General features: G+C 36.2%; 1 protein-coding gene across 1 annotated transcript in view; it reads left to right on the forward strand.

Moving 5' to 3' along the window:
* Nucleotides 1-17,500, forward strand: part of NPAS3 (neuronal PAS domain protein 3) — a 616,659-nt gene that overhangs the window by 495,855 nt on the left and 103,304 nt on the right.

Genomic DNA, 17,500 nt, shown 5'->3' on the forward strand with positions numbered 1-17,500 from the left:
GAAATTATGCACCTGTATTTTCCTATCCCTAAATTGAACTGCACAACTGAAATTGTCTGCTGTGTATCCTTAGTTACACAGGGCTTTAAAGTCAGCTGATTAATTCTCAAAGGTCTGAAGACACCTAAATTACACAAGTTTTTTGAATGTTTTTATTGTTTTTATCAAATTTCCTTCTATTTCATCATATTATTTTGGGATTTGTGATGCACAGAGCAGTAAATATTGGAATGCTTTTATCACAAGATGTCTCAACTACAGCTGCATAATATAAAAACTGTAGATAGACATGAGATTTCTTCCTTTTCCTGTGTATGTTACATCATCAATTCTCATTTCATGTGCTGCCTATTATAGACTAAAGGTCTCCATAAGATCCTGTTCAATACAGGAAATAAGTTATTAGACTTTCTTTTTGTTTACCTTCTGGAGGATATTCAGTAGTGAGGTCTTGGAAGCTTGAATTTCATGTTCCAAGCTTTTTTTTTACTTTTGTGATGTGAGGAATACCATAGATAAGTTTCTGACTATTTCACATGTGCAGCAAATACCCTTGAAGACTGTCTTCTTTTCTGGCAAATAAAACCAGTAAGAGCATAAGAAACATGTTCAGTTGGACTATATTAGCAAAGAACCTCAACCTCTCAGTTGGATGACAGCATCTCTTTCAACTACTCAAGCAGGTCAGCCAAAACAGCAGGTCAGGGCTGGGGCTAACTGGATATACCTGTGTGTGTGTTTGTCAATGACTGATGAGGACAGGATGAGTTCATCTAGAAAAGAGCGAAGTTCTTGGAGAGTGGAATGTGCCTGAACATAGAACAGGTTAGTGCAGAGAACAGTGGGCATTAAACTGACTGCAATCTTTAAGTGTCCCCCTGAAAATTGTTTTGGGTTTCCTAGCTTACTCTTCCTGTTCTGATGGCTTGCAACTTATTACCAGTGTTGAGCAAAAATTATTAATTTTCCCTTAACAATGATCTGTGCTTTTCAGGCTGAAACTAGTAAGATTTCCAGTTTTCATTAAATAGAATATATTTTAAATAGTGAGTTTGAAACATTTTTATATTCTAAAGTGTGTCGTATTTTTGTGGGTTTGGTCTTTTTTATTGCATTTGTGCATATTGTGGACCTTCATGGCTGCTTGGAAGACTGAACATTCTGGAGCTTGTATATGATAGAGTGGGTAGTTTCTCCCAGTGTTTTGAGGGGAATTGAAACAGTCTTCATCCTTTGTGTAGTTTACATTTCTGTACAGCAATGACTCATAATTTGCAGCATGTTCACAGGCATATTGAAGTCTCAATATCATTTTCAGTTTTCAATAGCAAATCAAGTCCTAAAATATATTTTATATTAACTGATTCTCTGATTTGTTGTTTTTATTTTAAAACTTTAAATAATATAATTACGCTTACAAAAAGAGGTGGTATGACTAAGCTAAAATTAAGAAATATAAAATCCTATCGCAATGCTTTGAAGCTTAAAATCTCACACAGAAGTTATACTGTTCAGAAGTTGTAAACTGTCCTTTTATCTGTCAAGGTTCATTTACAGAAAATGATCTATTTGTTTGTTATGAAGTAGAGAAGAATGTTAAAGTATTTATTTCGTAAGAGACTCATGCACTATAAGCAAAATGTTTCTAAACAGCAAGCTTTATTCCCATCTCTGATGAAGCACCTCTTCACCTTTCAGATTGGCTCCTTCATATTATTCATGCTAGTCTTTTCTCACTAATTTTATGATTATAATGAGGCAGTGGCATGCTAGTTAGCATAGAATGACCTTCTAATTGAAAAGCTGTAAATTCAGTCTCAGTGGCCAGCACTGGCAGAAATTTAAATAAATAAGGCTGCAAAGTCCTTAAAATTTGCTGGCCTCTTGACCAGGGTGCTACCAAAGTCCTAGTCATCTGTCATCTGGCGATGCTTTGTAACTCTTGGTGTTAACTGTCTGTCTTGTTACAAGTTAGGTTAGCATGAGAAGAACAAAGAGCAAGGAGTCTTTTACTGGTTAAACAGAGGATTTTGCATTTGAATATCTCCAATATCTGATGTAATGCTATACTTTATAAAGCAGCCTGTTAGTCACATAAGGCTTATTGTTTAGTTTTCAAATCATGATGTAAAGCTGGCCAGACTGATGCATCAGTAATTCCTGTCTCTTTATATAGTTTTTCCTGATCGTAGTTTTAATGTTTGTGCATTTATTATTTGAAAGCCCTAATAACACTGGTTTAATGAGATTTTCTTTAAGACAACCACTTGAGATTGGTGCCCAGATACTAAAATGATAAGGTCTTTTTAAGTGTTAGGGAAGATGGATGGATATTTGTGAGCAACTCTGAGAAACTGTGCAGTGTTCAGTGTGTCTTAGAGAAACCCAGCTTATGAAATGGTCACAACACATTATCCTACCCACACATAACTAAATACCTCTCAGGATCTTGGTGTTGGTGCTTGGCACTGTCTCACCAAAATTCGTAGCACTAACTACCACTATATTAGTAATAACTAATAAGAGTTGATAGTCTTGCATAATATAAAGCAGCTTTATTCTGTCAGTGTCATGCATCTTTATCAGGAATGCATCATACAGACAATGGAAATTTTCCATGTCCTTTAAAGTTTTGTATTCTGTATATTTGGTTGTTAGACAAATAGAGCAAGCTTTGCTGACTTCATTTTCATTCTTGGCAGCATGTTTTTATCATAAGGCAGATAGTCATTAATTTACAGAATCAACGCTGGGAACAGCTTTTGTGATCTCATATTAAATTTTCGCCTGAATCCGCCCCTTGGCAAAAATTACTCACATCGTTAAAAAATATTTAATTAGGCTGTAGTTTATACCCAGCTCACTGGGGAAATGTTGGAATTAATATGATTTACATGAATTCTGTTTCTCTTTTTTCTGTTAGAGATTAGTTTTGAATTCAGTTCAGAGGGTCGCTGACACTGCCAAGGACTCACAATTGTGAAGGTCAAACAGGTAGCAAATACTTCCCCTGGGTAGTTTCCCTGAAAAGACAGCTCAAAATTGCTTTTAATTACGGGTTACCTAAAAGGCCACTTGCTGTTTTTATTTTTCCACAGATCTCTCAAACATTATATGGCTGGAACTTCTAGGTAGACCACATCAGTTCAAATCTAAAACAATATAAGTCATGTTTTCACTTCTTTTTTTCTCTTAAAAATGTATAGCATATAAACACCAAACAGAGATTCATGCGTGTACATAAACGGGCACACATATGTGTATGCCTGTGTTTAAAACACTGTCTTTGATGGCTGCTTCTCTATTGCAGTGGGGAGAACACAAAACATCCTTTCTCTTTCCTAAGGTTTGTAAAGAAACAAAAAAAAAAAAGGAATATTTTGAAAGAAAAAGTATTTTCCTTCATAACAATGCAACCACTGTCTTAATTATTCTTCACAAGATAAGGTACTATGTTTAGTTATGCATTCTCTTGTTTATGATTTCAAGGGTTAGAGAAAACCCTGGGGATCCACAATCCTATGCTTTTTAAAAAGAGAATTTAATGGAAACTTTAATTAATAATCTAATCAATCAATTAATCTCTGTTACATAAGTGTTGAAATTTTATTCTCCTTCCCAGCTGTATCTATATAGAGAGAAATGAAATGGCCGCCCACTTATCAGGATGATGAGGAACTGTTACAGACACAAAGAAAAAGTGAAACTGTAATAGTTTTGTGAAGCTGACACAGATAATATAATGCTAGGGAAGTACTCTTGAATTTGGGATAGATCACAATATGTCAGCATGGTGAGTTGCTGTGCAGCTCATTTCAGAAGTTAATTTTTTTTCTTTAGATGAGTATAAGCATGTAAGAACAGTCCCCCAGAGAGTTAGGACTTAACCTGTTTGCTTTGTGGAAACTCTGGCAGTTATGACATATCAGTAGTCAAAAAACCCTGTTAAATAGTGAGCGTCACATAGTGTTGACTTTTGCCTTGAGTTCAGAAAATGTAAACCATCTGCTTTATGAAATATGTGCAGACCAAACCATGCTGTTGACTAGCCAACTGTTGATAAATAGATATTTATATATCCAGTGATTTATATAGGTCTTCTATCAGTACTACAAAGGTGAGCATCAGTTTGACCCTTATTTCCAGGACTATGAGTCAATCCAACCTCTTTGGAGCCTGGAACCCTGCCAGAGGTGCCTGCAGTACTGATGGCAATTTAATTGATAACAATGCAGATAATTCTTTCATGCACAAATTTATCTCCTTAGCAGACTCCGCATATGTATGTCTGTATGCTTCCAAGTACTTAAAAAAAATGCATTAAAGAGAGACTTATGTGCGGGAAAGAGAATTAAATCATAGGTAGGGCTGCACATGTGTTGTACAGCTTCTGTTGCCAAGCTTCTACTTTCTTTTGAAAATTCAGTTTAATGTGTAAAAACACTTACAGGACAATTTTACAATTTAGTGAAGAGCCTTTTGCAGAGAAGTGTAAAAATGTAAACCAACTTTGAAAAAGGAAATTGAAATTTGTACATCCTTAGCAATGTATTTAATATTTTGGGCTGCATGCCATGTGCTACAGTCAGTGCAATCTATACATCTAAACTTCTATAAAGTCTGAAATGTAACAACTTTATTACACTTTGAGTAGAGACTGTACACGTAGGAAAATATGGTTTATGGCAATTTTTGGACTGCAAAAGGCTAATTAGATATTTACATCAAGATCTCATTTAGGTCTCTTTAGTTCTTTCCTATAGTAATAGAAAAGGCAAGGAACAAAATGTCATACTGAACTATCACTGAACCTCATTCCCTATCTCTTAAATTCAGTGATTTACCATTTCTTTGAAGCAGTAGATCTTTCCTTTTATCTTTGGCATATTCATTTTCAATCCTTTCCCAGGATGCAAGTCCTGATGGCTTGATATTACACTCTTTTTGGCAAGGAAAGACCACAACTTTATTTGCAGCAGAAATTGGTTCAAATACCCTAGTATTAATTGTGCACACTACATACAGAAATAATAGCTTACCTTGCCAGCAGTCAGACTTTCCAGTCAGTTATTATAACACTCTTTTCCAACTGAAGAGTTTTGAATTTTCTTGCCTGTCAGTGAAAAACTGATCATTCCAACCCACAAAAGTATTTTACTCTAAAGAAGGCAACCCAGAATTTCTCACCCACCCAAAACTGTAGCAACTGAAAAAAACTCTGTTGTAATCATTTGTCTGCATCCTTATGCTATCCTTCTGTTCTTTTACCTTTTGCTCCCTTCTGTTCCTCAACTAGGCATCACTGTCCCTTGCAGTATCCAGAGACCATTAGTCCATAAATACACCATTCTGGCTGCATCTGATATATAAAACACACATACACCCGGAATGATTTACAACAACTTTAAATAAAATGCTATCAACATGCTGAATAGAGGTGCCAGTCAAGCATACAAGTTGCCATGTTGTGATACACCATCTGGATTCCAGCAGTAAGGCAGCACCATACAGTTTTCCAAGCAGAAATTAAAAGCATGGCTGCTGAACATCTGAGTTTTAAGACACTGTCATATCTAAAATATGACAGAAACCATTTGTAATGTCATTCTGTTCTTGTTTCTGCCTTTTGGGTCAGAGGCAGCTCTATGGATACCAGAGTAACATGTTCAATTAGAGCATTTGTTACACCTCAGGAAAAAGATCTTGGAGTCACTATGGGTAGGTCTCTGAAATTGTCAACTGAATGTGCAAAAGCAGCCCAAATATTGAGCATCATGAGAAAGAATATTGAGGATATCATGAACATAAAGTGCAATCAAGACCTGTCAATATTTTTTTGCCAAGGCAACCATGGATATAAGTGCTGCAGAATTTCTTAATTATTGGTGTCTTAGGTACTGTGTTTCTTATATGACTGCACAGTGATGACTAGCAAGACATATCAGTTCTTGGGCATTCTCAGATCATAGCCTTAGCCATAAATGTAACATCTGAGTCCTGTCAATCAGAAAAGCCTCTCTTGTTCTTTTTTTCTTCTTCTCCTGTTTGTTTTATATTCCTATATAATACCAACAAGTAGTACAAGATAAATACTGGTCACCGATGCAGCCTGTGTGCTGGCAGAACAGCAGGACTGTTCAAAGAAGTAACAGAAAGATCCTCATTGTGATTTGTTGCGTAAGACAGATGCTGGTATGCATTAGCTGAGGGACATGAATAAAAATGAAAACAAAGGAACCATTTCATATGAAAAAATGTGGAAAAAATATAATAAATAAGAGAAAAGGAAAAGCCTAAAAATGTACACTTACTTCTTACAAATACTTGAAGTGGGGACCATGTTTTATGTATTTTACTCTACAGAATCACAGAATCACAGAATATGCTGAGTTAGAAGCAATCCACAAAGATCATTGAGTCCAACTCTTAGCCCTGCACAGGACCCTCCAAGAGTCACACCATGTGCCTGAGAGTATCATCCAAAAAATTCTTGAAGTCTGTCAGGCTTGGTGCTGTGACCACTGCCCTGGGGAGCCTGTTCCAGTGCTCAACACCCTCTGGGTGAAGAAACTTTTTCTAATATTCAACCTAATACCCAACCTAAACCTCCCTAACTCAGCTTTGTGCCATTCCCTCAGGTTCTGTCACTGGTCTCCACAAAGTGTCCGTCCCTCCTCTTCCCCTCACAAGGGTGTCGTAGACTGCAATGAGGTCTCCCCTCAGTCTCTTCTTCTCCAGGCTGAACAGACCAAGTAACCTCAGCCACCCCTCATACAGTTTCCCCTCAAGGCCTTTTACCATCTTCATTGCCCTCCTTTGGATGCTCTCTAAGAGCTTATAATCTTTCTTATGGCACCCAAAACTGCACACAATATTCAAGGTGAGGCCACACTAGTGCAGAGCAGAGCAGGACAATCCCATCCCTCGACCAGCTGGTGATGCTTTGCCTGATGCCCCCCCAAACATGATTGGCCCTCCTGGCTGCCAGGGCACTGCTGACTCATATTCAACTTTCATTTCATCAGGACCCTCAGGTCCCTCTCCATAGCGCTACTTTCCAGGGTCTCATTCCAGGGTTCCCTCATCACTGGGGCAGTGGAGTCCCAATAGTGACTGCGTCATGAATGTTTTAAACATACAAACAACTTTATTGGATGTTAGAGGAAAAACTGTTTTCAAAACTAAGGTTAGTTGTCATATTACCTCACAAGATAAGGATTGCTCAGAGTCTAAAACTAATATAGCTTTCCCATTTAACTATTTTTCAGTTTGTAGGTATTATGAGTGATGCTGGAGAGAGAACTGAACTTCATGTGTTGGCCTTATTATCTTGTTACTCCACTTCTTAGATGTATCATCAAAAAGGCAAGGAACTCTTCTGTTCTAAATAGTGAGTTTCATTGCTAAATTAATTAAATGAGGGAAAAATCATACAAATATGTGTTTACAGTCACTTTAAAGCCATTAAAAAGAGTGCGGTGGCTAGCTGTAAATTCAGCTATGAAACATACTTGTCATTTGCAGTAGACATAGACACTCAGGAAGCTGCAAAGTCTAAGCAGAACCTCCAGAAAAACAGTGGCACAAGGATCCTGTATTAACACATATAGCTCTATGCAATTATTACCAGTGGGAAGAATTCCACAGTGTGAAGAACTGGACTTATTTTCCTGAGGTAGGAAGGATATATGTTTTTACTAAATATCATTGAGTTACATGACCAAGGTATAGCTAATTAGTTGGTTAAAAGACACCTATATCTTTTACTATTCTTCTTTTATTGGATTTATTGTCTTCATTGTATTTGCAATTCTCTCCCAGAAGCTCCACTTCCTTCCTTGGTTTTTTTTCTCCTGCTTCTGTGCGTAGTTTCCTTCTTGACCCTTGCAGTTGCATTTCAATCATCTGTTTCTGTATTTCTTGCCCATATCTCAGTCTAAGCAGAAGTGAACTTTTTGCCTATTGTTTTTTAACATGTATTAGGTGATGTAACATGCGGACACTTAAGAAATTTCAGATGCAAAAAATATCACCGGGTTCTAAAGGTGTCTTTTGTCTTCAGAACTCGGGGCTCTTTGCAGTCCATAATGCATCTCTGAGGCTGCAGAACCTTCCCCCTCCTGTTTACTTTTCAGTAGTGCCGAATACTGCAAAAGTGCATCTATAAAGTACATTTTAAACATTTTTCTTTCTCTCTCAAAACTTAAAATTCACTGTCATCCCATTATCCAGATTCACTATCGTGTTTTCGTCTCCATGTCTTCCATAATAGCCACTATACAAGCATTTTTTATCTGAAACTATCCAAAATTTGTCCTTTCATCTGTACCTTTTTCTTAGTCATTTGGTTACCTGCATTGTTCTGGTCTTCCTTTCTTGATCCAACCTCAGTCTCATTTTTTGTTTTGGTTTGAGTAAACTGTGACTGTTATGGTGTTTTCTTACAAACCTATAAGGATCCTGACATTTTTATGTTTCTGACAACTCTCTTTCACTTTCTTTAGATTCTCATATTAATTTCACAAATTGCCTTCATTTCCTTTACCGATTTTGTCTTTCTGGTATTTCTCATGCTGACTCCAATTCTTGGTAGAAGCTTGCACATCTCATTTTTTTAGCTGTATCTTACCTTGCTTTTCTTTTTCAGACTGTTTCTCTTCTACTTTAAAATACAAATGTTACCCTTACTCTTCCACTCAAAAATTTTTCTTTTTCCAGAATACTGGGAATTTGTTTTTTTTACCTGGATTCAATTATATCTTCAACATCAAGACTCCTTTTTACTGTATCATCTATTACATGTGCAGTGTTGCATAAACTACTAATAAAGAAATCTAAAATTGTAAAACGAAATATTTGAAGAAAAAACAGGCATGAAAAGAGCATAGGAGAGTACTTCATCTAACTACAGTGTAATCCTACAAATTCTATATAATTTTTCCTTTTATTGTTAAAGAGGAGAAAATCTTCATAGGTGAGCTAAATACCTGTGTGCTGGTTTTGAAAATACAGCTTTATCAAATCCAGAGACCATATTTGAGAGAATATAGATGGGAAGTTCAGAAGTCTCTGACAGGACAGTAATCTTCTATTGCATTTTTTTAAGCAAAAGAAATAGATTTCCTGTGAATGGCAATATTTAATAAACAAGAAAATCCTGAATGAAGTTAGAATATAAATCCTTTTAAATTGGTATATTTATTTCGGTTAAATTTAACACAATCCCTCTTTTGAAGGGCAATGCCAGCAATATCTACTTGAACAATTTTCATGCAGCACGAAGATGTATTGTGGGTTAATTCTGAAGAGCATGCATCTCCAAAAGTCTTCACAACGTTTCAAGCATTTGTTTTTTTCTTCTCTTAACATGTCTGAAATCGAAATTCGTCTGTGAACAGTGTTTTTTCTTCGTGTTTTTACAGAAGCATATTTGCATGCCCTAGAAAAGAATCAATATTATGAATGAAAACTCTCCCCAAAACTCTTTAATTATATGTCTGTGTACCAATATGTAATATTTTATGTTTTCCCAGATTTTTTCTTCTTTTAGCTGACACAGGCAGACTTTGAAAGGAGTAAAATCAGCAGTGTAACAACGAAATGCATGCAAACTTGTTAAATGTGATGGCAAAATAAAAAGCTTCAGTCAGTATGATCAGTTAAAAAAAAAAAGAAAAGATAGCCAGCAAACTGTCTATCATGTGATGAAATTTGACAGTAGGGATTATGGCTTTGATGGACCAGAACAGCTAATAGAAGAAGCTGACATTTTTGAAACCCTGCTAATTAAGGGTTCCTTCCTTAATATTAAAATAAAGTCTTTGTCTGGGTTTTATGGTTGGAGAATCAGGTGTTTTCATTAATATATGCCAGTCAGTCTTAATAAGCTTGGAGGGCAGAGGAAGTTATTATTGAGTGACCTTCTACAAAATAAGCATGTTGCTAAGGGCTCTAACCCTGCCCTGTTCAGACTGATGAATCTCATTTCCAATGCAAAAGCTTCACAAGAAATCCAAGTATTCTCTGTGCAATCACAGAAAATAATCCTTGTGTCTCTTGTAATGTCCAGAATTGCCACTTACTATACTACTACTGTACAATGAATATTACAATACATATTATTTTTCTAGCACAATTGTCTACATTTCTGAATTGCCAAGAATAGAAAAACTTATTGTCCAGACACTTGTATTGAAAAGTCAGCTCATTTTAATACTTCTCAAATAGTCATCTACCCTGTTCATGAATTATAATGCACAGAATATATCTGACAATACTAGCTTTGAAAAAGAGATATGTCTGAATTTTTACATATTCATTTTCAAATAGATTTCAAACAGATTTTAAGCCATTCATTGAAATTCATTGAATTTGGATTTTGATTGACTCCTAATCTAATTTTACATTTGATAAGTTTTCATCTTTTTTTGGTAGTAATTTTGATTTGATGTAGGTTTTTCAAGATAAGTGGAAGGGTGTGGTAAGTTACTAGGAGTTATTATATATTTGCTGATAGAAATTAGAAAATGAGCTACTGAACCAGATTAGTTTAGTGCAGCATCGTAACTAGCAGTGATGTGTCTTACATCAACTCTGTGTGGGCTGGGCCATTTCTAACACCCCAAGACTTTCTGCAGATATTTACTAATGTTTTGTTGCTTTTTGCTTTCCTTGCTTTTTTTCTAACTAGGTCAAGTCAGTACTCTAAATGGTCTGTGAGATACTGCACTCATAATAGAGTGGATAATGGATGAAATTCAAAGCAACACATCCAGTTTGCTGACACTATGCTAATAAAATAACATGGCTGCCAAGTAGAAATGTCAGAGTTGGGAGAATATACATGCTCTCAGGTCATTGTGTGAATTTCTAAAAGTTGAACATTTAATAGGAAGCAATCAGCTGCATCACATTTGCAGATCTCCATTCCTTAACTGATGGCACAGCAGATGGATCTACAGTTTTCTTGTCCAACCCAAACCAGTCTATCACAATCTGTAGAGTACTTGATAAAACTTGTTCCAAATAGGTTTGTTTCTTTTTTATTTACATTTATGATCATGCTAAATTGGCTTCAGAACTCAAACACTGCAACAGAAGTAGATATACATAGTCTTGGATAATTCTTGCTCTATATTGTTACATAAGTAAAAACACTGTAAACCAGTGAGAGAGTTCAAACCAGTGCCAATGTTGGAATAGACAAAATTGAGGTGCATGTATTTCATTTCTGTCTAGATATTTCCTTCCCAGAACATTCTGATACATCATTTTATGATAAATATATATAAAATAAATCAAATCAAATCAAGTAATGTCTTGTAAAACATATCCCATCTTAAAAATGCCCACTATCTAATGCAATGTTTGATTTATTTCTGAATGCCTAATAGATGTCACATTTGAATACAATTAGTCCATTTAGTCTGTCACGTATTGGCCTCATAAGCCACCAGCGTGCCTGTAGCAAATGTGGATAGTGCCTTCCCAAATCTTCGTTCGCGAAGCCCAGCCATGATGATGAGTCCATTTAGTCTACAGAGTGCTTTGAATATGAAAGGCTCTCTGTTCCATTAAAGTCAAAACCATCTATGCATCTTGGACTATCTGTATCTCTGCTTGATTTGAAGTTTGTGATTTTTGGCTACTTTATCCCTTGAGCATTTTTCCCCCAAACAAAAGTTATGTGATTTAGCTCCGTATTAACCTTAATCCTCTTAAATTTGGAACAGTAGTAAGTGCAACATTTTTCTTAGAGTATGTAAAACTGATCAAATTAAAATCCCCGTGGGTTTGTGGTTGGTGGTTGTTTGTTTGTTTTGCTGTGAGTTTTTTGCTTTGGTGTTTTTTGTTTGGTTGGGGGTTTTTTGAGGGAAACGTGTGGGTGTGGCTCTGGATGGTGGAGGTCAGGGAGGTAGTAGAAGTGTGATCACTGATTTCCACTCTGTCTCTAGTGGACAGATATGATCAGTGGAGGGGAAACAGCCCATATAGTATCTGTTAGCATCTCACTGGCAGCAAACCACAGGAACAAAACATAAGATCTACCCTAGGAATGCCTCTTTCAGGTATAGTGTTGGGGTGCCTAATATACTGCTGCTCTAGAGCCATTTTTTTTTTCTTTCAGTATTTGAAGAAATGCAAAATAAAACACTTGAAGTATCTGAAGGTGGTCAAGAAAAAAGGAGTCACAACCCTTGCATGTCCATGAGGTTTAGAGGATTTTTTCCCTTACAGTGAGTTTAGAACTCCAAAAAGTCTGATTGAAAGCTTGCTGATTTCTGATAATAAAACTTTTGTAGACATCAATGTGTGTAAGAAGTAACCCTCGTAGAGAAATATTTCATTCTCATCCTTGTTGGCATTGCGTTCCTAAATAGTATTAAAAGAGCTTTCTTACAGTCTCAGCAGTGCTTTATGCAGTGCCTGCTGTGGCTCATCTAAGAGCCAATATTAGTGCTCATTCACCAAAAAGTAAGAGTAAAGCAGAAATGGTATCTATATGCAGAAATCGATATTCATAAATAAAACAACAAAAGTCACTTTACTCAAATACTATAAATGCTATAATTTTTACTGTAAATGTAATTGGAACAAGGTCATTCATTTTGCTGCTAGAAAACAAATGGAGTACTAAGCTGAATTTATGTCTTCTTCAAGAATAATGGATTTTTGTGCAGGAGGAAGGAAATTTTTTCCACAACAGAAGCTAACAGGTGATTTCCACTTCCAAATATTGTGACTGTAGCTTAGGACAAGAGCTATGAAGAGAAAAGGATGCTCCAGGATGTTTGCAAAAGGCTCACTGATTGCTGACAACAGCAATGTTGTGATTAAAAGGAGTGGCATACAAACTGTGAGGCTTGTCCTTAATGTAGCGGGATACAAGGTGCCCAGAGGACACCCCAATGCACTGAATGATCCATCTCCATTCCATTAATCATATAGATGTACAAGTATTCAGAGAAGGGAATATTTCACAGCCAAGACCAGTGTAAACCAACTGAAAGAATAAAAAGACTCAACCCAACATATTTATAAAATTCACAACATTTAGAATCTAGAGCTGTGGGCAGGTGGCTAATTTAGCATAGAAGGAAGAGCAAAAAAGCAGCTGTAAAGATAGCCAGAACAATCAGCATGTCCCACTCCACCAACACATTTGTGAATCCTGAAATAATCTGACTGTGGAAAGTATTACTCTAAGTGATCAATATGACTAATCACTTTTAAGAGGAAGGCATTTATGTGGAGATAGTATCTGTTTGCAACATATATAACTTTTGCAGTTTCAAGCTTTGCTTTTCTATGTGCTCTTATTTTCCTGTCTTCCTCATAGTTCATAAAACAGAAGCTAAACATCTTGGCAGCTACATTTTGCTCTCACCTTTCAGCTGTTATATTTGAATGTAGTAATACACAATAGCCACTTTTGTGGCTTTCAAAACTTGGAGTGACCTCCAGTTCTGAGTAGCAATAAGAAAGGATGGAATTTTCCAGAGGGACACCAAAAGATACTGGATGAAAGAGAGACAGTGTAAAGTACAGAAGACCTATGAATGACTTGAGATGGGCTGGCTTGAAATGCAAGAATAATCATTTAAACAAAAGAGAGTTTCTGGGAATATTTTCCAGAGTGATTAAGGGAAAGTGAATGAGAAATCTCTCCTCTTTCCCAAAGGAACACTAGAATCTTTTCTTCTGTTACTCAATTTTGTAAAACACAAATATGTTTTAGAAAGTAGTTTGAGAAAGCTGTGAAATTTGTTCTTTTAGCCAGTGCCCCAATTTCCTTCCATTCTGATACACTCTTAAAGACAGAAGCTACAGGAGTATCTACCTTAATTTACAGGCTTCATCTCATAAAACCATAGTCTCACTCAGAATTTAGACTGCAAATTTCTTAGAACATTGGAAGGGCTCCCCTTGCAGCCTGGCACAGGGTCACAGAGGCTTGTACAAAGATCTTTAATTCCTTCATTCTCAGGTTATAGAGCATTGCAAAGAACTGCCATGGGCAATCTCTGTACAAGAAGAAGAGAAAATAAAATGAAAAGTATGAAAAAAAATGGAAGCTGAGTTGAGCAAAAGCAAGTGTCCAAAGATATCTTTATAATACCCAGTGCTAGTGTTAGCTGCCTTGCATATGCTTGCTCCTGACAGACTAGGTGCCACTTTATGTCAGCTGCAGAAGGCTACAAGCCTCCACCCTGCCCCAACAGGAAAACTCTCTAGCTGATAGCTGCCTAACATAAAGGTATGAAGGATTTTATATCCATGGCGAAATTTTCCAAAGAGCTGTCTCAGGCTGAGCATCTAGAATCAAAGGCTACTTTTGAAAAGTTGACCCTAGCCTTTGGGGAGACACTACAAAGACTTTCTTTATAATGTTTGCTGAAAGGGTAATTTGAATCTCATTCTGTAGTCCCACATTGGACTAAATTGAAAGTGCCTCCACCGATGTCAACAGTTTAATGAAGATTGCTGAAATTTCATGGATTTTTTTTTGGTAACCTATGCTAAATGAGTTACATGATGCAGTGCGTGTCTATATGTGTGTAAAGTAATTGAAAGACTTTTTCTTTTATCAGATTCACTATTGAAGATAAGTTTTTCTTTCTCCTCTTTCTACTAATATATACAAAACTTTATTCAGCAGGTGTTTCATTTCTTTTCTGTTCTTGAAATATATGAACTAAAATTTGAAGTAAGATGGATTGGGAAAGAATGCAGTATTTCTGCCAAAGCAGTTCAATATTCAGAAGTCCTGTGATATGTAAAAGTTATAGAGAGTGAGCTATCATACACGTTAGTCCAGAGGAAACCCTATTCTAATGTTGATACCACATTGCATTGTATTTCACTTTCTTTTTGGTGTATTATTTTATAAGCTGTAGTACACTCTGGTGATTGTTGTGTTCTGTTTTATACGTCATCTCTAATCTTCCTTGTTGCGTCACATGTAGCTTAGTATTTAGAGAAACATGAAATAATCAGAAAATGGATAATAAATGCTTATTCAACTGTCTGCAATTTGGTGTGTTAATCCTTATATAGAAAATTCATTATTGCATGGATATATTACTGCTTTTTTCTGTTGCTGAGCTATTGGTAACCATATTTCACCTTAAAAAGCGTTTTTAATCACTGTTAATCGCTAAGGAGTTTACAGTGCACTGTCCATTTCCACAGCCTCAAAGTGCTGTTTAATCCATTTAATCAAATGAGATTTACCATAGCACTAACTTCTGTTGTTGCAATAATACCACAGTTAGACAGTATTGCTCAGTTCAGGAAGAATAGCAAAGGCAATTGATATGCCTGTTTGAAAAGGCAAATTCTTCCTTGCTTCCCAGGAATCACATCCTCCAGGAGGATACGATGATTCTGATTTAGAAAAGTCACCGAAGTTCAAAATCGTTTCGCTATTCACCAAACTGAGAAGTTACCAAATATGAATTACCGATATCATAGATATTTTTATAACCTCCAGGATTTTATGGCATAACAGTGACTTCTTTGAAATATTACACCCTCTGAGATTTTTAAAAATGACATTAAAATAAAAAAGTATTGTCTAATATGCTGGAAAAGCAAAGCAAAGAATTCTTCTACCAAAGAATTTTCAGTTTCCTGTTGCTATAAGCAGCTAGAGAGGTTCACACTCCACAGTCACTTCATTAGTAACAATCTACAGCAATTCTTTTGAAGTCAGTACGGTTAACCAGCTGTAAAACCAATGTTACTGCAATAAAATCCAGACCTACAGGTGCCATACTTTCTGCCATGTACCACAGTCATTTCTGATTCTTCTTTCAGAATCTCACTATTGTTAAAAATAAAACAATAGTATCTCAGATACTATAGAGTGGTAACCACTGGTAAATTTATGTGACCACTGTGACTGAAGAGTAACAAATGCAGTGAGCATGCATGATTCGTCTTGCTCAGAGCCACTCAAGACATGAGCTAACACAATACTCCTTCCTCTAGAGCATATTGCGTGCATCCTATACATATTCAGTTCAGCTAGAAAAGAAGAGCTTTCTACCAATCAGGTCAGTATATGAAAATGATTCCATCTCTCCATGCTGTATGCATCATGATTATGGATGTGCTGAGGCACCAATAATCAATCTCAGTTACTGAAGGACATGTCACTTGCTGCTCTTAGTCATGGAAAATGTTGTACAAAAAAGCAGAAGCAATACAGCTTGATTTTCATGGAGGTATTATTGTACATGAGGTACTGGGAGGTCATACATTATGATAGGGAGCACAAGCTGCTCGGTGCTGTTCATTTTGCTGTGTTTTTTATAAATGGTTATGGAAGTAAAACATAAGCTGTATGGCTGCAGTGTCAGGTAGAGTACCTTGGGCTTTTCTCCTGCTTTCTTCCACCCATCCAAGCAACTTGAAGAGGTGGCATTATCAAACACTTTTTCCTCCTCCCAATGAACTGGGGTTTTTTTGCAGAGATTAGTTTAAAATGATCCAATCTATGTCCTATAAAACTGACTTCTCTGGTAGTGGTTAAGTGGCAGCTGGCAGCTAGCAACAGAACAGTTCAAAGGTGCATGAGATCATCCATATTAAACAAAACAACCTAACATTCATTTGCATCCCATTTACCTTGAGGAAACTGCAGCACAGGTTTAATGTTAGACACATGATTAGTGTTTTGTTGGTCTCTAAGACCCTGAAAAGGCAGCTGTCCCAGAAGCAAATTCAGCGGATGCTACTGAATTGGTTTCCACCGAGTAAAAACAAACTAATTTCCATGGTGAAAAAAAATCTCCTAAGTCTTCACCATGTGACAAAGACTTTGTTACACTCAGAGCTGTAAATCTGAAGAAGAGTAAATTTGCTAATGAAAAGACCACACCTGTGCAATTATATACAATCTCCTGAAAGGCTGATATTTCTTTTTACAGTCTATTTTTTAGGCTACAGGCTGAAATGAAGCACACTATTAAACTGCTACTTTTAGTAGATGGTTGTTCATGGTTTCTCTCTATTTTTGTCACCTGAGGTTGAAATAATTTTTTCAGGGATGTTTGTTGATATTGCCGTACTAGTCCACAGTATAGGTAGGTCCTGGCATCATTTTGAATGATCTTGAGTTCAACTAAAGATTGGCGGTAAGGGCAAATTAGATTATAACTCTTCTTACAATCTGATATGCAGAAAAGGAAAATATAATTGCTTTTTTTTCTGATGTTTCATATTTACAGCACTGGTGTAGTTAACCGGTCCGTAACCTGACAACATACAAATTTATTTGCAATATCTTGTAACAATAATGAATTAATGAACAATTTTATTTTTAAAAAAAGTCTTTATTTTTAGGGCATTTTTTAAATACCTTGATAGAATGTATGTAAAATTCCAAGTTGAACATTTAGTTGAACATTTGCCTTGGCTCAGTAAGAGTAATCATGAACTTGTCACAGTACTTGTCATAGATAGTATGTTTGAATTTCCCATACTTTCCTTCACA

The sequence above is a fragment of the Chiroxiphia lanceolata genome, chromosome 6, assembly GCF_009829145.1.
Source record: "Chiroxiphia lanceolata isolate bChiLan1 chromosome 6, bChiLan1.pri, whole genome shotgun sequence".
Taxonomy (NCBI): domain Eukaryota; kingdom Metazoa; phylum Chordata; class Aves; order Passeriformes; family Pipridae; genus Chiroxiphia; species Chiroxiphia lanceolata.